We start from the raw sequence: 26,406 nt of genomic DNA, 5'->3' as shown, positions 1-26,406 counted from the left end.
GGTACCTCCTCTTGGGCCTCGGCAATCTCCGCCTCTACCTCAGTCGTGAGAGCCGAGACCACTACCCCTTTCTGGAGGATGGGTACCGGCTCTTCCCGAGGTTCTCCCCCCGGAAAACACCTAGACAAAGCATCCGCCTTGGTGTTTTTAGCCCCGGGACGGTACGTCACAAGAAAATTGAAACGAGTAAAAAACAATGCCCAGCGAGCCTGCCTAGGAGACAGACGCTTGGCCGACTCCAGGTAGAGCAGATTCTTATGGTCGGTGATAACTGTGACCTGGTGAGCCGCCCCCTCCAAGAAGTGTCGCCATTCCTCAAAAGCCAGTTTGATGGCCAACAACTCCCTGTTGCCGATATCATAATTCCGTTCGGCCGGCGACAGCTTCTTGGAGAAGTAGGCGCATGGATGCATCTCGCTCAAGGACGAGCCTTGAGACAGTACTGCCCCCACTCCCACCTCCGACGCATCAACCTCTACCACAAAAGGTTTAGACACGTCTGGTTGCACCAGAATGGGGGCTGAAGCAAAACTATTCTTCAGACGCTCAAATGCACGTATAGCCACCTCAGGCCAGTTCGCCAGATCGGCACCCTTTTTTGTCATGTCCGTGAGCGGTTTGGCGACAGTCGAAAAGTGTCTTATAAATTTCCTATAATAATTCGCAAACCCAAGGAACCGCTGGAGTGCTTTCAGACTCTCCGGCCTCTCCCATTGCAACACCGCTTGCACCTTAGCGGTGTCCATTTTAAAACCGGCTGCGGACACAATATATCCCAAAAAGGGCAACTCCTGGACAAAAAATAAACATTTTTCCAGCTTAGCATAGAGCTGGTTCTCCCGGAGCAACTGTAACACCTGCCTAACATGCTCCAAATGAGTGTCCCGATCGCTAGAATAAATGAGGATATCATCCAGGTATACAATCACAAATCTCCCCAGGACATGAGCAAAGACATCATTAATAAAATGTTGGAAAACGGCAGGCGCGGTGGTCAACCCAAACGGCATAACCAGACTCTCAAAATGACCCTCAGGAGTGTTAAACGCCGTCTTCCACTCATCCCCCTGACGGACCCTTATGAGGTTATACGCCCCCCTGAGGTCCAGCTTGGAAAACCATTTCGCCCCCGCTACCTGGTTGAACAAATCCGGGATCAACGGCATTGGGTAGGGATCACGGATAGTAATCTGGTTTAACTCTCGGAAATCCAGACACGGGCGTAACCCCCCATCTTTCTTCTTAATGAAGAAAAACCCCGCAGCTACAGGCGAGGACGAAGGCCGGATGTGACCTTTGCTCAGACTCTCCGCGATGTAGTCTTTCAGAGCTTGTCTCTCAGGACCAGAAATATTAAACATCCTGGCCTTAGGTAATTTGGCCCCGGGTTTTAACCTAATAGCACAGTCATAGGCTCTATGTGGAGGCAGTTCTGAGCAACCCTTCTCAGAGAAAACATCCGCGAAATCCTGCAAAGCCTCCGGCAGGCTGGGCGTCACGGCGGACACACATGTGGCCAAGCAATTGTCTTGGCAGAAACCACTCCATTGTACTATGTCCTGAGTTTTCCAATCAATTACCGGGTTGTGCCTGGACAGCCATGGAAAACCCAGGACCATTTGAGCTGGGAGATTACGGAGGACCCTACATGTAACCGACTCAGAATGTAGGACCCCAATGTGGAGTTTCACCTCTGCCACAAACTCAGTAATCTCCCCTTGAGGGAGGGGAACAGCATTAATGGTCACCACCTGTATGGGGTGAGGAAGTTTTTCGATCTTAAACCCGGCGGTGTGTGCAAACTCCTCATCTATGAGATTGGTGGCGGAACCGCTATCCACAAACACTGATATAGGTAGCTCTCTGCCGGCGATAATAACCTTGGCAGGGAGCATACATTGAGATACCATCATGGAGGATATGCATACGCTCAGTTGGGTCTCCTCCATACCCTCTGAGCTTAACAGTTTTCCGCCGGTGTGACCCTCTTAGGTAGTACCGGGCAAACGTTAACATAATGACCTCCTTTACCACAGTAGAAACATGCTCCGGGCTTCCGGAATCCCGGAGCGCGAGGCTGAACCTGTGCCACGCCAGCAATCTGCATAGGTTCAGGGGACTCATCTACTTCAACCACACCTGCACCTCTGTTTTCCCCCAGAGGTAGCGTCTCCTGTGCCCCCTGACGAAAACGGCGATCAATACGTATCACCAAACTCATGGCAGACTCCAATGATGCCGGAGTCTCATACATCAGGAGGGCTTGTTTCACCCTCCCTGATACCCCATGAATAAACTGGCTCCGCAGTGCTGGGTCATTCCACTGTGTGTCTAGAGCCCAGCGGCGAAATTCCGAACAATAGTCTTCTGCCAAGCGCTCCCCCTGGCGGAGGGCGCGGATTTTAGATTCCGCTAGAGCCAGTCGGTCAGGGTCATCGTAAATGAGCCAGAGGGCAGAAAAAACATTATCGACCGAATGAAATGTAGCAGAGTCAGCTGGTAAGGAAAATGCCCATGCTTGGGGGTCACCACTCAGTAATGACAACACCAGCCCTACTCGCTGGGCCTCATTACCTGAGGATATTGGCCGCATGCGGAAGTATAATTTGCAGGCCTCCCGAAATACGACAAATTTGCTGCGATCGCCTGAAAATCGTTCTGGCAGCGGAAACTTCGGCTCTGCACCGATACCTGCAGATGCCGTTTGCACCTTTGCTACTACCAGGCCCTGCTGCTGAACTGCCCCTTTCAACTCGGAGACCTGTATGGACAGCGCCGCCAACTGGCGGGTTATGGAATCTAATGGATCCATGGACTCCTGAAAAAATGTGGGCCGATTATGTCACGGGGGCTTAGTTCAACTAAGGCTGAAATACCCGGGGCCCCTGTGGTGTCCCTTTTACTAGGGGAAACCCTGTCTGACCCTCAACCCAGGGTTTTTGCTGAAGGTGCAAATGCCTGAGCCTCCGACCTTTCCTTATCTCCTGCTCAGCCCTGCACTTAACCCTCCACCCTCCACCCAGTGAGAAGTCACCACCAAAGCTCCCACACAAATAATGACAGACAGGGAGAACTTAAACTGCACTGCGCCGCACACACACAGGAATAAACAGTAATGTGAACAGGGCACAACTAAACACAAATATGGGAAGGAGAAAGGATAACGACGGATCATACGACACCAGATATGAATCTCTCTCTCTTGAACACCTCCACTCCAGACCGGAACCACTTGGTATGAAACACAAGCTATAATCGGCGACGCCCATATGCCAGTATGACTATTTAAAGACCGTGGGCGTGACTAACCTTCCAACCTGGTCTCCAGCAGGATTAACCCCCGAGAGCCTGAAGATCAAACCGGCGCCACTGAGGCTATAGTGGCTGGAGGTGGAACTACCTCTGCCTGCCGGATGCTGTGGTGTGAACAGCGTCCGACATGACAAATCTCCTGTAAAACGTCTTGGGAATTCATATTGTGAAGGGAATGGCACAAACCAGGGCTGGGTACCCTCGTTCCAATGTAGGGGATTGGAATAGAACACCCCTTTATTGCCTCCTCCCCTTTAAGAGCTGTGATGTAAATATACTGTTATGCTTTGGTACTGCTACACGGCTGTGTATTACCGATTGTCTGATTGGTATTGCCACCACATTGAATATATTGTAAGATATTATGCTTTATTATGACTATTGTATTGCATTGTATTTCTATACAGATTAGGGTAAGATAGTGCTTCCTTTGGGAACATTAGAGGAGGGCACTGTAGTATAGAGTTCATAGAATGGGTAAGTGTAGTTCTGGAATGGGCCACTAGATGGGGGCATACTAGTGGGCCTTATTAGGTATAGCTGTTAGGAAGTTTGCTTAGGGTTAACTGTAGGAGGAGCTGCTATGGGTTAAGCTAGTGTAGGTTGTAGGAATTAGGCAGTAGGGAGAGCATGCCCAACAGGTCCACAAGGGCTCTAAGCCCGGGACAACATAGCAGCTCCGCAATGTTGCTCAAGTGAAGAAGCACGGGCACAGTCAGGCGGGTGCTGGATAAGACCGGAGCACCCGGGGAAGTTACAGTTCACGTCAGCAGCAGGAATGGAGAAGGAAACGTGGTCCAAAAGACGTGCAGGGCGCAGAACGTTCATGATGCCTCCTCTTACACCAATGGCCCCATGATAGACATATAGACTGCACTTGTGCATCTACGGTATAGGGTCTAAAGCAGACAAGTAAGACTTTAAGACGCCTTTCCAATATGCCAGTGAAATATGAGTCACTAACAGAAGAATATTCAGGATTGAGAGTCCTCAGTGGTTGATACCTTTTAATGGCTAACTGAAAAGATGGTAACAAATTGCAAGCTTTCGAGACTACGCAGGTCTCTTCATCAGGCATAGACTAATACAAAATCTGAAGAATCACATATTTATACACAAGACAGCACAGAAATAACGCAATAGCCAAGATAAGTGATGTGAAGCGGAATAGTCATTATGGGAGTGGGATAAGCATAAACATTGGAACAGTTCATAGATAAGCAGTGTGAAGGTTTTATTGCCCTTTGATTGTGGTCTGGTTCTGTGTTGTGTGATGACCCCAGAGGGTCTGAAGAGAAAATTCCTTAATTGATGTAAAAAGACATAAATCCATGCGTCACATTCATTCCTGCACTGAATGTGTCGAAAGTTTTCATAAATTTGTATTCCGAGATTCTTCTCTCTCTCTGAGACTTGAAGTTACCTTTTAATACCAGTAATTTAATGTCCATCATGCTATGACCAGGGATACAAAAATGTTTTGCCACATGTAGATCCATTCTTTTTTCTCTTATTGTGTGAGGATGAAAATTCATTCTTGTTCTCAGTTTTTGCCCTGTCTCCCTGTGGCAAAACATTTTTGATTCCCTGGTCATAGCATGATGGACATTAAATTACTTGTATTAAAAGGAAACTTCAAGTCTCAGAGAGAGAGAAGAATCTCAGAGTATAAATTTATGAAAACTTTCAACACATTCAGTGCAGGAATGAATGTGTCACATGGATTTATGTCTTTTTACATCAGTTAAGGAATTTGCTCTTCAGACCTTCTGGGGTGATCACACAACACAGAACCAGACCACAATCGAAGGGCAATAAAACCTTCACACTCCTTATCTATGAACTGTTCCAATATTTATGCTTATCCCTCTCCCATAATGACTATTCCGCTTCACATCACTTGTTTTAGCTATTGCGTTATTTCTGTGCTGTCTTGTGTATAAATATGTGATTCTTCAGATTTTGTATTAGTTTAGCCTGATGAAGAGACCTGAGTAGTCTCGAAAGCTTGCAATGTGTCACCATCTTTTAAGTTAGCCATTAAAAGGTATCAACCACTGAGGACTCTCAATTCTAAATATTCTTCTATCTACTGGCTAACACGGTACAAAGATATACATCTTTCCTGTATCAGTCACTAATAGTAATCTCAAGTAAAATGGATTGGGAATTTATATAGCAGAAGGGACTGCACAAACCAGGGCTTGGTGTCTGCCTTCCAGCAGCCATATAAGCTTACACCTATGATAAAAGGTCTGGATCAGGCAGGTAACACTATAGGAGGCCATTCCATTATAAGAGTGGAATATGGGCCACTAACAGTAATCTCAAGTAAGAAGGTTTGGGAATTCTTCCAGACACTTCTTCTATTCTTAATACACCAGATATATTAGAATATTATTGGTCAAACATATTAAATGTGTACACAGCATTAGGGCTGAGTGGTGGGGGATAGAGGAGCTCTTAAGCACATCCATCACATCGTCCTGGAGCATGCATTTGAGAATTGGCGCTGGTAGGACATCTGCTTTTATTTTTTCCTCCCCAGATACTGGGCAATGAAAGCAATTTATAAAGTAAAATCAATTTGGAAATGTTCTCTCTCTATCGTCTACGGTTTGATTGAAAGCAAGAGGAGAGCAGGCCAGTCGCTGACTCCAAAACAAGCCTCGCTGACCTCCATTTAGAGAGACTCTCTGTATAATGAATCTTAATTAAGATTGGGCTGTCAGCTTTCTCCGAGCTGCAACTTTGTAAAATGTAACATTGAAATAAACTACAAGAGAATATTAATCATTCCTCCGTCCTCGTCTCCATGCAAGTTAAGTGCATTCTGGGCTACAGAGGTTGTTTAAAGGACAACGACGGCGGAACTAGAGCTCGTCTGCATGCAAAGCGCAGTCTGACACCATGGAGATGCGGTCAATGCGGATCACTGCACTATCAGAGGGATTGTTTTATCTCTTCCATCTGTCCTTGCACTAATTCTGAACATTTGCACCATGGGCTTCTAGGCCGCGTCTATGGGAGCCGGCGCACTAGATTATCCACAGTTGACATGAACCTATTACTTCCAATTATGTCAACAATGGAAATGGGAATTATTATCTGTTATTCTTCTTCCTGAGACAAATCGATGGTTCCTAAGATGAAATCAATCAAGTCAGAGCTATTCGCTTTGCTGGTCTACTGAAATGCCTTGGCTAGTGCGTGATCACATCTACATAAGAACAGAGGAGATAAGGTGGGAAGGGAAGAAGAAGGATGGCAAGAAGGAAGGAAGGAATGAAGGGAGGAAGATAGGTATGGAGGAAGAAAAAGAAGCAATGAAGGGAGGAAGGAATCAAGGAAAAATGAAAGGATGGAGAGAAAGAGTAAGGACAGATGGAATGAAGGGAAAATGAAAGAGCATGGCATAAAAAAGGAAGCTAGTAAGGAAGGAAAATAGGAAGTAAGAAGAGAGGAAAAATGAAAGGAAGGAGAGGGTAAGGAAGGAAGGAGAAGGTAAGGAAGGAAGGAGTGTAAGAAGGAAGGAGAGAGTTAGGAAGGAGAGATATAGGAAGGAAGGAGAGAGAGAGAGGAAGGAAGGAAGAAAGGAAGGAGAGAGGAAGGAACGACAGAGGAAGGAAGGAAGGACAGAGGAAGGGAAGGAAAGAGGAAGGGAAGGAGAGAGGAAGGAAGAAAGTAGAGAGAGTAAGGAAGAAGGGAGGGAGGAAGGAAGGAGAGAGGAAGGAAGGAGAGAGGACGGAAGGCAGGAAGGAGAGAGGAAGGAAGTTGTGATTCTTTCAGGGGCACTGTCCATTCTCAGGTGCTGGTGACACTTTATGATCCAAAACACATAGGGGCCTAATTCATCATTTGCATTTTTTTAATTCACTTTTTCTGACTTGTGTTTTTTACTGACTGTTTTTGCTACAAATTCATCAAAATAGCACAGTTGATTGATGAATTTTGGCCCTAATTCTTAAAAAGCTTTTCGCTAGAAATCTGGTGTAAAACTCTTTGAGAAGTTGCAATATTTTGAGACTTTTGGCATTTTCACGCCAGATTTGCCCAGCTCTGCCAAAATGATTGGAGCTTGGGGTAAAACAGGGGCATGCCGTCACAGCTTGTCTAACTCATGACGAACTGTGACGAACCTTACTTCAGGAATTTTGCCCCAGTTTCTGATTGGAGTACGGCTAAGTTCACACATTGCGTTTTTGCAGCCTTTTTCTAAATGCGTTTTTTTATGCCAATCTTTAGCTGCGTTTTACAGTACCAGCTATGTCTTTTGGATTTCAGAAATCTCATGCACACAGCTTGGTTTTTTTGGTCATCAGGAATTGGACTTTGCATGTTTTTTTTTTGAAAAATGAAGCAGGTTACTTCTTTCAGCGTTTTTCACCCATTAAAATGAATGGGAGGTGAAAAAATGCTGACAAAACACACCAAAAACGCAAGTATTGGGTTTTGCTAAGTTTTTGTGCCAAAATCTGATTCGATAGAATAGGACTTTTTTTTTCAACACTAAACTTTATCCAAATGCACAAGAGACAAATCTAGCATGCCAAAACCACAGCAAAAAATGCCCCAAAAAACATAAAAAAATGCAGCGAAAAAAAAACGCAAGAAAAACATGCTTTTTTTTCCTTCAGCTTCTTTCATGCCAAGAGATCAGGTTTTGCTGCTGAAAAAACGCCTAGTGTGAACTTACCCTAAGGTTTGTGGTGCAGCACATGGAGGAGCACGTCACTTGTCAGGCACACTTGATTCAAGAGTGGTACTCCTCTTTAATGAGTCAGGCGCCTCTGCTCCAAAACTCCCCTTCATCGAGTCAAGTGTGAAAATTCACCTGTTTTGATGAATTGGGGCCTTTTTTTTCTTCTTTCTGTCTTTGGCCTCTTTTTACAAAATTATTAAAAAATGTCACAAAAATGGACCAAAATAACTGATGTACCTAAAATCACTCCAAGGGGGACTGGAGTAGAGCTGCGACAAATATTGCGATTTTCAAAAAAAGTCAGATTTAATGAATTTTTCTAAAACATCTGGAAAAGTCACATTGATGTCAAAATCAGACAACAAACTGAACAACGAAAGACGACGTGAAGAATGGCGCAAATTGTTTGTTGAATTTGTCGCAAAGCAAAAAGTCACTAATTGAGAGATATTTTAGGAACATCAAAAGACTGGAGGAAACAATGATCGATGGGGTCTGTAGATACTGCAGCCTATGTGGAGCCAGGGGCCAAATAATCCACGCTCACTGCCTTTACTAGTCCGGTCTCCAGCGCAGGCGCCTATTCATGGGCTCCTAGCAGTGACGCTCAGGAGATTTTACCTACAGAATAGTTTATCACATGATAAAAGAGGATTGAGAATCTGGAAATAGGAACATAGGTAATTTCATGTTATGGCCATAATGGATTCGTTTTCAGCCTATGGTCGGGTTCTGCTGGGCTCCATTGTGATAGGTGTAATGTTGACACCTGATGCTGTTTTCGCAGTGATCTCCAGCACAGGAGTGTCACAACACCCAGCGGTCTGGAATCACAACTTATGTTATCTAAGTCTGGAGAACATTTTACTGCTTCTCCGGTTCAAAACATCCCTTGAAAGAATTCCAGTCATCTCCGTAATGAAAACTAAATATTGACTGGGCCATTTTAAGAAGCCGCCTCTTGGTCAATATTAATCATGCACATGTCTAAGTACGCTGCCATCCAACTGACAGCAAATACACAAAGCAGGTGAGGCCGCGCTCAGACAGAACGGAGGAGGATGGAGGAACAACCATTCACACAGGCATCAGAAATGGCATCCTGCAAAGCACGATGTGCTGGGGACCAATCTATGTTACTGGCAGAGCATGCTGGGACATGTAGTTACACCATAATCACAGGGTAGCAAAATGTGTAAAAACACTATGTGAGTATACAACTCCGGTCAGTACAGGATCAGTAATGTACTGTATGTACACAGTGACTGCACCAGCAGAATAGTGAGTGCAGCTCTGGAGTATAATACAGGATGTAACTCAGGATCAGTAATGTATGTACACAGTGACTGCACCAGCAGAATAGTGAGTGCAGCTCTGGAGTATAATACAGGATGTAATTCAGGATCAGTAATGTAATGTATGTACACAGTGACTGCACCAGCAGAATAGTGAGTGCAGCTCTGGAGTATAATACAGGATGTAACTCAGGATCAGTAATGTAATGTATGTACACAGTGACTGCACCAGCAGAATAGTGAGTGCTGCTCTGGAGTATAATACAGGATGTAATTCAGGATCAGTAATGTAATGTATGTACACAGTGACTGCACCAGCAGAATAGTGAGTGCTGCTCTGGAGTATAATACAGGATGTAATTCAGGATCAGTAATGTAATGTATATACACAGTGACTGCACCAGCAGAATAGTGAGTGCAGCTCTGGAGTATAATACAGGATGTAACTCAGGATCAGTAATGTAATGTATGTACACAGTGACTGCACCAGCAGAATAGTGAGTGCTGCTCTGGAGTATAATACAGGATGTAATTCAGGATCAGTAATGTAATGTATGTACACAGTGACTGCACCAGCAGAATAGTGAGTGCTGCTCTGGAGTATAATACAGGATGTAATTCAGGATCAGTAATGTAATGTATGTACACAGTGACTGCACCAGCAGAATAGTGAGTGCAGCTCTGGAGTATAATACAGGATGTAACTCAGGATCAGTAATGTAATGTATGTACACAGTGACTGCACCAGCAGAATAGCGAGTGCTGCTCTGGAGTATAATACAGGATGTAATTCAGGATCAGTAATGTAATGTATGTACACAGTGACTGCACCAGCAGAATAGTGAGTGCAGCTCTGGAGTATAATACAGGATGTAACTCAGCTTCAGTAATGTAATGTATGTACACAGTGACTGCACCAGCAGAATAGTGAGTGCTGCTCTGGAGTATAATACAGGATGTAATTCAGGATCAGTAATGTAATGTATGTACACAGTGACTGCACCAGCAGAATAGTGAGTGCAGCTCTGGAGTATAATACAGGATGTAACTCAGGATCAGTTATGTATGTACACAGTGACTGCACCAGCAGAATAGTGAGTGCAGCTCTGTAGTATAATACAGGAGGTAACTCAGGATCAGTAATGTATGTACACAGTGACTGCACCAGCAGAATAGTGAGTGCAGCTCTGGGGTATAATACAGGGTGTAAATCAGGGTCAGTAATGTAATGTATGTACACAGTGACTGCACCAGCAGAATAGTGAGTGCAGCTCTGGAGTATAATACAGGGTGTAAATCAGGGTCAGTACAGGGTATGTAATGTAAAATATTGTAAACATAGCACAGGCATTATAGTAGCAGCATTGTCACTTTACTGGATTTCAGCTGTGGCTTTTCAGACTCGCAGTGACTTGTTTTGGATCTGTTTTTACAATTCATTACATTAGGCAAATGCATATGGAAACCTTCCCTGTAATGCTGCTCGTCGGGTCGATCGCTGTAGGAGGCGCAGAGATACCAGTCGCACTCAACCCCAATGTCTGTGTCGTTTATTCGCAGCTAATCCAGTGACAGACTATAGGCTCCTCTGTATGACGACCCCTTCAAGTGTAACAGAGAGCGGTCTCTACTGGTAAAGAGAGTGATTCTGATAATAGGCATATGTTAGGAAGCTGCTATTAATGTTGCTTCCCAGGGTAAATCCCTCAGTGTGGTGGCCTGTAGAGGATGATGTGGAGCAGACACTTACTTGCAGGCACAGAACACAGTGGCTACTTTCACAGCAGATTGTTACAATGTTTCCATCTCAGCTTCCTCTAAAAGCTGCAGTTTCTGGGCCTTGTGTCAGACTGTTGGCGATTGGTCGTCTGCACACAATCTCGGATTGGCTCAGATCTCTGCGCACTTTGCCCCGGGGCGACAGTCTGAGGTTACACTGTAACCCGCCTGTGTCTGATTCTTTCGCTTTTCCAGCAGATGTTGGGTGGGGGGGTCTGCGGAATAGTGTAGAGCTGGGCAGGCCTGACTTCTGTACACATCATCACATCCCTTGTGCAGATTTTCCAGGTCTAATATCAACTTATTAAATCTAAATAAAGAAGCATTCTATTTGTTCGGAGTCCTTGGGAATTTGGGGAAACTTCTTATACAAATATTTATGTATTCACTGTTACTATGTATCACCAAATAAACTGTGCTATCTCTAGGTAGCCGCCAGGGGAGGTAAAAGGGTGCAGCTATGGAGTGTTCACCAGGACCCTGGTATCAAAGAGCTTCTATACATGTCTATCAGTTACCATTATACCATAATGTACTTGTGCCTGGAAAATACCTTCAATCTGAGCCATTCTTATTTCTTTACAGTCATCGGGGGACTTCTTCTGGCTATGCATTCTTGAGAGCTGCCTAAATTGCCTGTCCACCCCACTGTTGCTGTCAGGGAGACTGGCTCTCAATCAGGAGAGGACATATCATTGAGGCAACCAATGGGCCGCACAGGTGCGGGGGCCAATATCACCTCCAAGAGGTGCGGGGGCCAATATCACCTCCAAAGCAGGTGGAATTGTGCATTATGATGAGCTATTGGGCTGCAAAGGGCCAATTTGTTGTTCTTGCACAGGGGCCCTTTTCTGTCTATATCCGCCATAAAGGGGTGTCTTCAGTGTTCAGAAGTACAGCGCCCCTCTGCCTCGTTGTTTCTTCCTTGCTGGGGGGGCAGGGCTCTCCTGAAGATTGGCAGTTCGCACCAGCAGCATTGTCGTGCCACTGACCCAAACTGTGCATGCCCCCCTGTTAGAAGCAGTCACAGCTTTGCCTCTGCATGTTCAGAGGAGCCCTATAGAACAGAAGCTGGTGATCTTCCCACCTTCAGAGCAGCGCTTCCATGTTTTATATCAAGCGTGCTCTGTTTGCCTAGGAAACCAGCCACCGCTGATAGACCACAAAGGTGGCCAGTAATATAGGCAATGAGCAATACACTGTATCATTAAAAATCTCTGTTATTGAGAATTGTAAAGATTTTTAGTAAATGTTTTGCTGTAAAGTTACTTGTTTTTACACACACTTTGCAGTTTTAACAACATGAGACAAGCCCTTTAAAGACACCAGTCTGGAGTCCTATGAGCAATGATAAAAAACATATAAAGTAGATTTCTCCTTAGCGAAGGTTGTTAGCTTTTAGCTCCATGTCCGACTCTCTGCAAAGCCCTGCAACATGACTGGGGATTTTAGCTAAACTAGACACCCTGGAGCGACAAGTCCTGGGCGACAGAGCACAGAGGACCCTTATTCACTTTAGTTTTCTCTTCTAGTCTTTAAAATCCAAGAACTGTAAAAAAAATTCCAGTCTATGAAATTGCATGAGTGCATTTTTTTTGTGACTATAGATTTTATCATTACCATTTTAGGGTCTCACAACTTTGTCATCTGTTTTATTCTATTTATTTTCTTTTTTTTTTTAAAGTTTTGACTTTTACTATTTAGGATACGTTTTATGATTTTATCATTTGGAAAGTCACGCACGCGGTCATATTAAATAGGTTCACTTTTTCATTTTATGTACGTTCTGGGAAAAGAGGGATGAAATGAAGTTTTCTGTGCTGTTTATAATTATGTATGTTAATGTTTTTAATTTTTTTTTACATTTTGTATTCGTTTTTCAGGGAGACCTGAACCTGTGATCACTAGACCGCTTGTACAATATCTCTGGTTACTATGGTAGCGGCTTTGGTATGTGCGCAGTATACTGGAGACCGGGGGGAGCATCACTTCCGGCCCTGCGTGACTCATTTACATGCGCCGCTCATTACACCCTGAATGGGTACAGCTGTATGGGATATATAAATAGGGACAAACACACAAACTGATGCACAGCCCCCTGAGGAAGCCCACACGAAACGTGCGTTGGGGCTGCATGGTGTGACCTTTCACAAGGATCTATTCGGGTGAGACTTTTCTTAGTATTAGACTTGTATTTTGAGGCTCTTTTGGGTATATATGTTGTAGTGGCAATATGTTTTAGGCTTTTTATTACACCCAGAGCGGCATTGATATCTCTCTACCTTTTGTCTGATACTTTGTTAATATTGCAAGAGTAACTGTAGAAAATTGATATTATGATATTTTACGTGATCTCAATATTCCCGATCCATACAATATTGTAATTGTGTCGGACCTTATGTCTTGTGTCCTTCACGTTGTTAATTTGTCTATATAACATTTTTATTATGTAACAATATTCATGAATATATTTAATAAATTTAAAATGATTTATATATAAGGTGCTTTGTACTCCTTGGTCTTTTTTGTTTGCGCTTGTACAATATGCTGTAATATTGTGATGCTTTGTAAAAATATCTGGTCTCAAGCCCAGCAACAGGTATACAGACATGGCAGACACAGGTTTTTCAGTAGACCCCCAGCTGAGGTGATAATGCCAATGACACCCCAAAATCATGTTGTGGGTGAGCGATGGGTGTCAGAGGGGACACCTTTTTACCACCATCATAATTGCTGGCAGCATCTAGAAGAAGAAGTTAAACTGCTGTGATCAGGGGTAACATATAGAAGAAGATAGACTCAAGTGTTGGCTGTATAACATGACAGACATCTGTGCTCTATGGAGCAAGCTCATTCCATTCATGCAGGAGTGCACACATCCAATGTACATGTATAGGGGATTGTCACGGGGTCCTTCTCTGGTATCACACAATCAACAGAGCAAGCGAAGAGTGAACAATTCCAAGACCTTTATTCAGGCAAAAATACGAAAAGGTCCATATTCAGTCCACCACACAAAGGATAAGATAGTCCAGAATAAGAATGCAGTCCGGTATCAGGATAAAATGTCCAGGGAAACGAGATTCCAAAACTCTAGCACCAGAGGATAAAAATGGGTCCTTCTCTCTGAAATGCAGCCTTTACACGATCCTGTCTCCACCGGAACTGACTTGTCCAGCTGCCGTTCTTCCCCCCACCCCCTTCCTTGTCCAGGGGTAGTCAAACAAGTTGCCTCCCAGAAGAAAACAAAGGGCCTTAGGGATTAATGCACTACAGGGGGTCATCAAGAGACAGATACAGTGAGGCTGTAGACTTACAATGTAATAAGAAAAACACTATGAAAATAACTGGAATTGTTAAAAATAGGAATATACAAAAAATGACATCCACATAACATATCACACCATCACAGGGATGAAATCTGGACAGCGTCAGTCCTAACGGATTTGTCCGGATTCACGAGGTGCTGGTGCCAGCCCATTTACAGACCGCTGTTTGGGGGTGCTTTCCCCTCATCACCAGTGCTTTTCAAACTTTTCCTGGTCCTTGTTGCAGATTTGGGGTGGACTGGACCACTCTATGGAAACCAGTTGAGTATGGAGTCTTATTGGCGATGCTACAGGGGAACAACTAAACCGTATTACCCTATAGGTAGACATAAATAAGAAGGGTGGGTATTTAATATAGACCCCATCCATCGCCATATCTCCCATTCCCTATAATGGAGAATGGTGGCACACCTGCAGTCAATTCTCCTTTAAAGCTGATGGGCGGAGTGGAGTCCCATCCCATCAAGGTGTCTTGGATATTCAGGAGCATTATTTGCAGGTATTGTATCTATTACACAGGGTTATTCCACAGACTAATCAGGTTTTCCACTAGGTCCATCAAATATCAAGTGCTCATTTGTTTATGTGAACCACACGGTACACACAGAGGATACATGTCACGCAGCGGATGATACAGGCTCATTATAGGCAGACAGACTGATCTTAAATATTTTTCCAGACCCGGCTGAGAGGTCTTCCCCGACTGCGGGAATTAGTCTACTGTGTCTAGTATTTCCAGTGCAGAATATTACACATTGAACCGTAGGACACGGCACAATCCCAGCACACCTCAGTGTTAGAAATTTTGAGGGAGTGTATGAAAGCAGGGTCTGTGAGTCTGGGTGGTGGGATAAGTGTCGTTATGAATGATAAATGGTATTATATACAGGAGCTTCTCATAAAATTAGAAAATCACGAAAATGAATTTATTTCAGTTCTTCAATACAAAAAGTGAATCTCCTATATTCTATAGAGTCGTTACACTCAGAGTGATCTATTTCACGTGTTTATTTCTGTTAATGTTGATGATTATGGCTTACAGCCAATGAAAACCCAAAAGTCATTATCTCAGTAAATTAGAATACTTTATAACACCAGCTTGAAAAATGAGTTTAAAATCTGAAATGTTGGCCTACTGAAATGTATGTTCAGTAAATGCAGTCAATACTTGGTCGGGGCTCCTTTGACATCAATTAATGCATCAATGCGGCATGGCACGGAGGCGATCAGCCTGTGGCACTGCTGAGGGGTTATGGAAGCCCAGGTTGCTTTGATAGCAGCCTTCAGCTCGTCTGCATTGTTGGGTCTGGTGTCTCTCATCTTCCTCTTGACAATGCTCCATAGATTCTCTATGGGGCTAAGGTCAGGCGAGTTTTCTGGCCAATCAAGCACAGTGATACTGTTTGTACACCAGGTATTGGTACTTTTGGCAGTGTGGACAGGGGCCAAGTCCTGCTGGAGAATGACATTTCCATCTCCAAAAAACTTTTCGGCAGAGGAAAGCATGAAATGCAGTTCCTGTCCACAGGCTCCACGCCATCTCCTGGTCACCTGTGGTTTCCAATCACTGTTACTTGTCTGTAGCCTCCAGTAACCCTGTTGCCTGTCATTGGTCTCCAGGACATCACCTGGTTGTCTGTGGCTTCCAGTAACCCTGCTGCCTGTCAGTGGTGTCCAGGACTCCTTTCAGACTTTCAGTTTGTTTTACAAGCCTTCTTGAGGCTCCACCGACGTCTCCTGTCCAGTTGCGGCTTCCAGAATCCCTTTAACACTTATAGTTTGCCTACAGTTCCTGCATGCAACACCCGCCTTCTGCACTGACACCCGTAGCCCATATGGGTTTAGAGGATCCATCTCACCTTGTGAGCCCACTTTGCGCAACAATTGTAATATAATTTAAAAAAATAGGATAAAAGAAAATGAGAAAATTAATGGAGAAGTGCTGGAATGTTCATGTCACAAAACCTAGACCTCACACAGGGAAAGGAGGTAGAGAATGGTCAAGTGCCAGAACTTCATAACTCGCGGTTAGGAGTGCACAGTGTGAACTAGCACCAGAAGGGAACCATATTTTGATGATTGCCATAGAGTCCCTCTGCCTTTATGTAAGACCGGGGTAGACCCACTTTACGAGATTTTTTATTTTTTTTTAAATATTTAGTACTTTATTCTGGACCCAAGACCCATTCTATTGATCGCTGGTTTAGCCATTTTTTCATCAAGCTGGAGTAACTCAATGTGAACATCAGTCTCATCATCCTCCATGATGTCTCTATTTCCTGGAGACATGGGGAAAATCCTCTATTCGGAAGTTGATAGAGAGACACAAAATTGAAGCCCCTTTCCCCATGAGCTCCATAATGAGCATTACCTAAAATCTAGGTATCTTGTCCATGCAATCATCAGGAAGGGTGATTGTGTAAATGAATGGAATTTTAACTGGAGGTGAGGACAGATTTCGCTTTATGTAGCTTTTCAGCTGACAGCAGTGATATTGTGGAGAACATCATCATAGAGGATTAGAAGGGAGAACAACAAGATTAGAAGAAAATCTGGGTGTTTGCAGCCACTCACCTGAGTGTAACGCGGCATCTACGTCTGGATTCCTGGATAAAACTGTCTAGAACGAGCAATTAGGCTTCTGCCTTATCTACATGAACAGGGCAGGTCCCTGCGGTGGCCGGACAGTGAGGCGGCCACATCACATTGCTTGTCTTGGCTTTTTAAACGTTGTTTCTTGCTTTCATTAATTGCTGTCTACAGATGTAAATTAAAAAAAACAAAAAAACAAGTGAGACAGAGCATAAGTTGTTATACGTGCATTGCATAAGAGCACATTCACATTGTGGCCATTTTACAGACAAAACCCAAGAAAAAAATTAAATGAGTATATACCCTATAGTAAGTAAATAGTAATCGTGCATGTAAATAACACAGGATACTTAGTTAACACTATTTTCATCAAAAAGCATAAAAGCCATCTCACTGCGACAAGGTGTACCCAATCAAGACTGTCCTAGTATCAGATGTTAGGACCATCCCAATTGGGTACACCTTGTCGTGGTGGGATGGCTTTTGTGCTTTTTGATGAAAGCAGTATTAATCAAGTATCCTGTGTTACTTACATGCACTATACTATTTACTTATATACCTACTAAAGAGTATATGCTCATTTTGTTTTGTTTTTTTTCTTGGGTTTTAGATGTCCAATAGTTGCTACTCCATGACTTGCTCTATGACTTTCCGTAATGAATAGATGTTACAGTTCCCCTTATGTAAAGTTGTTCCACGGCACCTACCAGACCTCTAGTGCTTCTCCATACTCCGTACTGTATCCCTTACTGGTCTCCTGGCTTCCACTTATTGTTCCTCAATTAATCTTCCAGCTGCAGGCAAAGTACAGAAGTGAATAATGGTATATATTGTTTTTTTTTTTTTTGCACCATCTTGAGTCTGTTAATAATTTATTTAGAGGGATTTTACCAAGAAAGCAAGTTGTTGTTTACCTATGTTATATGTTGCTAATCGTTGGGGTCCTACCATCAATCTTGAGAACATGGCCTTGTTTGAATAAGCCTATGGTCACAGCTGTGTACCACCACTCCATACATTGCCTTGAAGACTGCTGGAGAAAGCCAAGCACAGCACTAGACAATCTCTGGCAGTTCTATAAAGAATGAAAGGAGAGGTGATGTGCAGTGTGACCATGGCTTTATTGAAATGGGCTACTCCAGAGCTTTGCTCTCGGGATCGATGGGAGGCCCGAGCAATGGGACACCCAGCAAACAGCAAGTTCTCATCTATACACAAATGCCCAACATGAGTACTCACATCCATGACCAGCCCTCCATCAGTGGCCAACAAGTCCAAGAAGAGTGGACACTAAATGACAACTAGGCACATATGACACTAGCTCGTTCTAGGGGTCAATCTTCACTGGAAAAAATATAACCCTTTAACTTGAGTTTGATGACTATTTGCAGCTTCTTGCAGGGATCAGGGTCACCTCCTCCAGGCACAGATTTCACTCCAAGTCTTCCTCTTACTGACGTAGAAGCTGTATCCCTCTGCCCCAGGCTGCTCGGGACTGGGAGAGATGATGATGCATCACTATGGAAGATATATTACCTGTCTTATTAGTATAACCCTCCATATGCCAAGACATTTGTAATGCTTCCTGCCTAAACCCTATGGATGTGAGCCCAAATCTTATCTCATACTGTAAGGAACAAGAGCCTCACCTGGATGTTCACATGTATCCAAGATGGTTGTGGCTTCTGTACAGTGTGGGGTGATAAGTTTCTAACCGAGTATTTATTTTCAAGTCAACATCTGTCTCATCCCTGTCTGCCAGGGTGAGTATAGACCATTATCATGGCAAAGTCAGACATATACTGTAGAACTGGCATTGCTGCTGGAGATGTTGTCCTCTAAGTTGTGGAGACATCATGGCGTCACCTCATTGTGTAATGCTATATCTACGATGGAAGAGTCATACTCGCCCAGTGTTCCCCAACTCCAGTCCGCAAACAGATCACGTTTTCAGGATTTCCTTGGCATTGCACAGGTTATGGAATTATCACCTGTGCAATTGTAATAACGTGCAGGTGCTGGGGATGTCACCACGGATCAGAGACAGACCAAAAGGTAAAGGGTTTATTTACAGGGGACAGTATCTCCTCGCAGGGAGAAGCAGTGGGGGTTAAACTGACAAAGTAATAGTGATTTAACGGTATACTAAAGCTAAGCAGAGTTATCAAACAGTAAAGCAGAACAACAATGGTTAACGGGTATTCTTGCAACTTATCAGTCCGATGAAACTTTGATTGAAGGGTCGTCTTCTCAATCGTAGGCACCGTCAACAGCGGCACTTGTAGTCTCTCCCTTTTCCTGGGACACTGGAACTCCGGGGTTAAAGCGGGAGGCAGGGCGACGTTTGTCAAACTATCAATCTCTCCGCAGGAACGATGCTGCGCCCTCTGATAAGTCTCTCAGCCACAGTCAGGGGCTCTGACCTGTCACAACGGGCACCGGGGCTGCACAAACGAGTCACCGTCTCTGCACTGTCAGGGGGTAAGCCTCCTCTGGTCAACGGGGCTTCCACATTCACGTACTCATAGACGGCGCTATCTATGTCACGTCCTTCTGTCTCAGCACTCCGACCAGGAGTTCTCTCTTTTCTGGAGCGCTGTGCTGCGGCCTGCTCTCTCAGTGGTGCATGCTGCTCTGCCCCTAGCGCGCTCTGCTTTCATGCCCTCAGCCTGCACTGCTTCCGTTCCACCGCCTCTTCTCCTTCCCCAGTGCTCCTGAAGATCACATGGTGCAGTCGGTCCAAGTCAGTAAGTCTTCCCCCCGGCAACCCTGCTGCCCAGCTACGTGGTTCCGGATACGGAGCAGGAGAGGTAACCCCTTTCTGACTCTTCTTGCTCTTCACACCCTCACACAATAATACTAAGAAAATCCTAAAAATACGATCTTTTGGTTTCTCTTGAGGCCTGGAGTTGGTGAACACCATGTTGGCCCAAAAGAGGACTCACTATTGGGTACATTAGGTACCGGACTGGAAAGTGTTGGGGTTGAGGCTGCAAAGTGAATTTAACCACAACAAAAGTCAGGTGGCCGAAGATTGGTCTATGCTTCTGCTTCTACATCACAGCATAATGTAAGGTGGCTGGGGTCGCAGGGTGACTCTATGGGTACCACAATAAGCAAGTTGCAATTTTTTTGCGTCTTGCTTGTTGCAGTTACAACATCCTAAGGATCACAATGTAACCTCATTTACCTACTTTACGCTACGATGTATATATCGATCTTTGGCCGCATAACTTATGTTGTGTCTAAAACCATCTTGTAGCCTCAGCCTAAAAGAAGATGACCAAGGGACTATATAATGAGAGGGGACAAACCCTTTATATCTGGAGGGTTGGCCATCTAATGATAAATTAACCCTGGTTGATCCAAAATACCCAAATCTGACACTATATGATACAAGAGAAAGGCGGCATTACATAATATCAATTTAAGTAATAGCGCGGCCATATTCCATAGTATAGGCTCAGTTCACCCTTTTATAATGATTTTTCCTATGTTATAATAAGTGGGGAACTCCCATTTCTAATCTCTAGTGAGCCCAGGAATCGCCTTGATTAGACCTTCCCCTTTATGCTGTTCCCATACTGCACCTAAATATTTGTAAAGAAAAAAATAAAAAAACATTTTGCAAAAAAAACTTGAATATAATTTGAAACTATCAGAAAGAGATGTAACAACGTAACTGCAAAATTGATAGAACAAAAAAAAAAAAACTTTAAAAGTTTTTGAATTTTTTATTTTAAGGGCAATACTTTCATATCAGAAAATGAAGCTTTTTTGCTTTACAGTCATTGATCTGGGAGCTGTAGATGTGTTGTTGTAACCAGTGAAGCTGCACTTCTCGTTGGTAATTGTTAAGTAGCAGATGATGATATCACCAACCGGAGGTGAAAATGGATGGGAATATTATTAGAAATCACAGCCCTGAGGATCTTAAAAATGCAAGAACACACAAAACATGGTGTAATAGGTGTGGTAATGAGCAGAGTCTGATAGAATTGATATTAATTGCACAAAGTGACTTAGGCTAGTTTCACACTTGCTTTTTTTTGCAGCGCGTTTTTCCCGCAAAAAAACGCATTGAAAAAGCGCATACAAAAGCATACAACTGCTGCGTTTTTTTCAAGCATTTTTATGAGCATGCATGAAAAAAACGCAGCGTTTTTATGCGTTTGTATGCGTTTTTAGTGCGTTTTTACCGCGTTTGCGTTTTTTTCCAACATTAGGTGGCCCCTCACACTAACCCAAACCATGACTTTACTAACCCTAACCCTGACCCTAACCCTAACCCTAACCCTGACCCTAACCCTAACCCTTAACCAAACCATACTTAACCCTAACCCAAACCCTAAACCCTAACTAACCCTAACCCTAACCCTGACCCTAACCCTGACCCTAACCCTTAACCAAACCATACTTAACCCTAACCCAAACCCTAAACCCTAACTAACCCTGACCCTAACCCTAACCCTAACCCTAACCCTGACCCTAACCCTAACCCTTAACCAAACCATACTTAACCCTAACCCAAACCCTAAACCCTAACTAACCCTAACCCTAACCCTAACCCTGACCCTAACCCTGACCCTAACCCTTAACCAAACCATACTTAACCCTAACCCAAACCCTAAACCCTAACTAACCCTGACCCTAACCCTAACCCTAACCCTTAACCAAACCATACTTAACCCTAACCCTGACCCTAACCCCAACCCTAACCCTGTCTCTGACCCTAACCCTAACCCTAAACCCCCTTAACTAACCCTAACTCTAACCCAAACCCCTAAATTCCATGGTTAAAAAAAAAAAACGCATGTGCAAAAAAACGCATACATGAGCATGCCAGTGCGCATGTATGCGCATCCATAGGCTATAATGGCCATTTTTAGCGCAAAACGTGCGCATATGTGCGCATGCGCTTTTTTGCAGGGCCAAAAAATGCAACATGCTGCGTCTGGAAAATACAAACGCACACCCCAAAAAAACGCAGCGCATGAAAATCGCATACATGCGCTTACCAGCGCGCAGGTATGCGCACCCATGTTAAATATAGGGGAAAAAACGCATGCGCACGTATGCGTTTTTTTCCAGCGCTAAAAAACGCAAATGTGAAACCAGCCTAAGATTTGGATCCCGATGATGTTTCCTATACAGAAAAACGGGTAATTCTGGAGGCACTGGAGGTTTCCACCCAAAGAAAAATCATTTTATCTTAATGTGGAATCATCCCAATAAAAAATGAGCTCTTCATCAAGCCCTTTTCTTGGGGAAGAGATTTGCAGTTATGAGGATCTGTGGATGATGCACTGTTATGGGGGATCTGTGGATGATGCACTGTTATAAGGGATCAGTGGATGATGCACTGTTATGGGGATCTGTGAATGATGCACTGTTATGGGGATCTGTGAATGATGCACAGTTATGAGGAATCTGTGAATGATGCACTGTGTCACGGGGTGCTTCACCGATACCACACAATCAACAGAGCTAGGGAAGGGTGAACAATCTCAAGACCATTATTACAGGCAAAATTAGAAGGTCCATAAACAATCCACCACACTGAGGGTACAATAGTCCAGAACAAGAATGTAGTCCAGTAACAGGATAAAATGTCCAGGGAGACGAGATTCCAAAAACTCTAGCACCAGAGGATAAAAATGGGTCCTTCTTTCTGAAGTGCAGTCTTCACAGGATCCTCTCCAAACAGGAACTCACTTGACCAGCTCCTGTTCTCCCCACCCCCTTCCTTGTGTCCAGGGGTAGTCAAACAGGTTGGGGCGGTTTCCAGGCCTCCCAGAGGAGAACAAAGGAGCCTTGGGGATTAATGCACTACAGGGGGTCATCAAGAGACAGACACAGTCAGGCTGTAGACCCACAGGGCATCAAGAAAACACTATGAAAATAAGTGAAATAGAAATATACATAAAATGATATCCACATTGCATATCACACCATCACAACCTCTCCCCCCCATAATAAGTGAGCACGCTATGAGGTATACACAGACCTCTGGCCTGCTCACTTTAATCCACATTGCTCAGTTATTTATAGTTCCTTGCACAGTGGCAGGGGTATATCGGCCTAGGGAGCCTATGGTTCTTCTTGTCGAGACAGACCATCGGCGTTCTGGTGTTGGCTTCCCCGCTTGTATTGGATGGAGAAGCTGTAGGGTTGTAAGGACAAGCTCCACCGCAGCAATCTTCCATTGTCCCCTGATACGCGGTTCAGCCATGTGAGGGGGTTGTGGTCTGTAACAATTGTAAAGTCTCTGCCATACAAGTATGGCTGCAATTTTTTTAGCGCCCATATGATGGCAAGGCACTCCTTTTCAATAGTGGCATAGGCAACTTCCCGATCCAGTAGTTTCCGACTGGCAAAAGCAACAGGATGTTCTTCTCCGGCGGCGTTCACTTGGCTAAGTACTGCCCCAATCCCAAAGGTGGATGCATCTGTCTGCACGAGGAACCTGCGTTTATAATCCAGGGCAGCTAAGACAGGAGCAGTGACGAGGGCAGTCTTTAACGCTGAAAAGGCATCCTCGCATGCAGGTGTCCACGTCACATTCCTAGGCATGTTCTTGCGGGTCAGGTCGGTTAGGGGCTTGGCCAAGGTGCTGAAGTTAGAAACAAATTTGTGATAGTATCCAGCAGTTCCTAAAAATGAAAGAACCTGCTTTTTAGTCTGGGGTCTACACCAGTTGCTAATGGCTTCTACCTTGGCAGGCTCAGGCCTTAGTGTCCCACCCCCTACTCTATGCCCGAGGTACTGCACCTCAGCCATCCCTATTTGGCAATTATCTGGGTGAATGATCAGTCCTGCAGTAAGGATACAGTCCAGCACTATGCCCAAGTGTTTAAGATGTTACTCCCAGGTTGTGCTAAAAATGGCGATGTCGTCTAAGTAAGCACAGGCAAAGTCCTGACATTGTTGTAACAGTCGATCTACCAGTCTCTGGAAAGTAGTAGGGGCAGTTTTCATCCCAAAGGGCATTCCCAGGAACTCAAAAAGCCCAAATGGAGTAATGAAGGCAGAGCGCTCCCGAGTGTCATCCATTAGGGGTATCTGCCAGTACCCCTTGCTCAAGTCTAACGTGGTCACAAATTGGGCACTGGCCAGACGATCCAATAGATCATCAATCCTGGGCATGGGATAAGCATCACTCTTGGTGGCATCATTTAATCATCTGTAATCAACGCAGAATCGTGTTGTACCATCCTTCTTGGGGACCAGGACGACAGGAGGCCCAAGAACTGTGAGATGGCTGAATAACTCCCTGTCATTTCATCTCCTCCAGTTCATCCTTTATAATACCTTGAACAGCCTCTGGAACCCGGTAGGCAGCCTGCTGGATGGGGCGTTGTCCGGGGGTTTCCACATGGTGGCTGGTGAGAGTAGTGTTCCCCGGCTTTGAGGAGAAAGCAGCAGCCCTCGACCTTAGTACGGCGACAATATCGTCCTTTTGTAAATCCGATAAATGGGAGCCCAGGGGCACTTGTTCCAGTGATCCTCCCGCTTGGGCAACCTGGAGATCGGGGAGATACTCGACGTCGGCGGTATCACTAGGGGGGTGGCAGACAGCTAGAACAGGCAGAGATCAGTCGTGGTAGTCTTTCAGCATGTTAATGAGGACGGTTTTCTGTCGTCAACCACTAGAGTCCAGGGCAATAACATAGTTAGTTTCATTAATTTTCTTGACAACCTGATAAGGGCCTTCGCACACTGCTTGAAGTTTGTTGGCAGGGGAAGCAGTAATCATGAGCACTTGCTGTCCTTCCATAAATTCCCGGTTCCTGGCATTACGGTCATACCAGGTTTTTTGTCTGGACTGGGCCATTCGCTGATGTTCTTTAGCGAAGGTAGCTAGCTGGGCGAGACGGTCTCTGAACTCTAGAACATAGGGAATGCTGGGTATTCCGGTATCTGAGATGTCTCCCTCCAAATGTTCTTTCAGAAGAGTGAGAGGCCCACGAACCTTCCGGCTAAACAGTAGTTCGAAGGGAGAGAACCCTGTGGACTCTTGGGGGACCTCCCAATAGGCGAAGAGGAGATGTGGCAAGTACTTTTCCCAGTCTTTTTCAACGTCAGCAAAAGCCCTCAGCATATTTTTTAGGGTTCCATTAAAGCGTTCACATAGTCCGTTGGTCTGCGGGTGGTATGGGGTGGTGCGAATGGCTCAAACACCACAGGTATGCTATAGGGACTGGACCAGATCTGACATTTACTGAGTGCCTTGATCCGACAATATTTCACTAGGAAACCCTACCCGGGTAAAGATGGTAACAAGGGCCTCGGCTACCTTTACTGCTGTAATACTGGACAGGGCCACAGCTTCAGGATAGCTAGTGGCATAGTCCACCACGGTCAGGATATATTTTTTCCCTGACCGGCTGGGGTGGGCCAGAGGACCTATGATGTCGACAGCTACACGTTGAAATGGTTCCTCAATTATGGGCAGGGATTGCAGGGGTACCTTATGTCGAGCTCCTGGATGCCGCATTCGCTGGCACACATCGCAGGTGTGGCAATAATGGGCTACCGACTGCGAGACGCCCGGCCAGTAAAAACTTTGGGTGAGTGTCTTTTCAGTCCTTTTTCTCCCTTGATGCCCAGCCAAGGGGATGTCATGGGCCAATTGGAGTAGCTGTGCCCTGTACTTCTGAGGGACAATGAGTTGCCTGGTCGTTGTGTCAGGGTTGCCCTGGTCACTGCCCTTTGTTACACGATAATACAGTCCGTTTTCTCGAGTGAAGCCATCCCCATTATCTCCCATGTGCCCAGTTTCTGCCTTTCGCCTAAGGGCTGCTAAGCTAGTGTCACCCTCTATTTCTCTCCTAAACTCCTCTCTGTCCCAAGACTCTCCCAATGTAGTAGCAGCGAACATATTGCTTACCACCTCTGATGCGGTTCGTGGTGGTTGCTCCCCGGTGAGGTCCGGATGATGTAGTGCTTGAAGGGCCTGTAGTCGGGTGACTACTCCCACAAATTGGCACTGTAACTCCCCAATGTCGTTCCCAAGGAGGATATCTGCAGGAAGTCCTCCCATAACTCCAATCCAACACAGTTTTTCTCCACAACCATAATCCAAACGCACAGAAGCTCGCTGTATATATTTGCGAGCACCCCACGCCAGGACAATGGAAAGTCCCGGACCTTGGTAAATTGCCTCGGGTCGAACCACACGGGGGGCAGCGATAGTCAAGAATGCCCCCGTGTCTCTAAATCCTGACACATTGTATCCATCAATTAAGGCATCCTGCAGGTGGCGTTGCCGTTGCTCTGAGTAGCTAAAGGACAGAAGCCGGAGTCCGTACACTCCAGGAGGAGTATCTATGGTGCTGTGGTCGGTGATCCACTCTGGTGGGGGTGGTGGTAGCTCTTCCTCAGGTGTGGTGGAGTG

The 26,406-nt window shown here is 44.9% G+C and overlaps 1 protein-coding gene across 8 annotated transcripts in view; it reads right to left on the bottom strand.

Annotated features, from left to right (window-relative positions):
* The window catches only part of FGGY (FGGY carbohydrate kinase domain containing), a 366,153-nt gene that overhangs the window by 254,740 nt on the left and 85,007 nt on the right, over positions 1–26,406 (bottom strand). For 6 of the 8 annotated variants that reach the window (XM_073544587.1, XM_073544585.1, XM_073544588.1 and 3 more), the window contains exons 2-3: positions 17,717–17,803; positions 16,992–17,174 (exon numbers count right to left, since the gene is read on the bottom strand). The gene's annotated coding sequence lies outside the window, so the exon portion shown is untranslated. Of the gene's footprint in view, positions 1–11,059; positions 11,190–16,991; positions 17,175–17,716; positions 17,804–18,248; positions 18,528–26,406 lie in introns of those variants that run through there. The other 2 variants (XM_073544584.1, XM_073544589.1) reach the window with 2 other exon arrangements.

The sequence above is a fragment of the Dendrobates tinctorius genome, unplaced genomic scaffold (assembly GCF_039654945.1).
Source record: "Dendrobates tinctorius isolate UK_male_01 unplaced genomic scaffold, ASM3965494v1 ptg000138l, whole genome shotgun sequence".
NCBI classification, from domain to species: Eukaryota; Metazoa; Chordata; class Amphibia; order Anura; family Dendrobatidae; genus Dendrobates; species Dendrobates tinctorius.
Note: the sequence above shows the minus strand (reverse complement) of the source record. Positions and strands in the feature narration are given on the sequence as shown.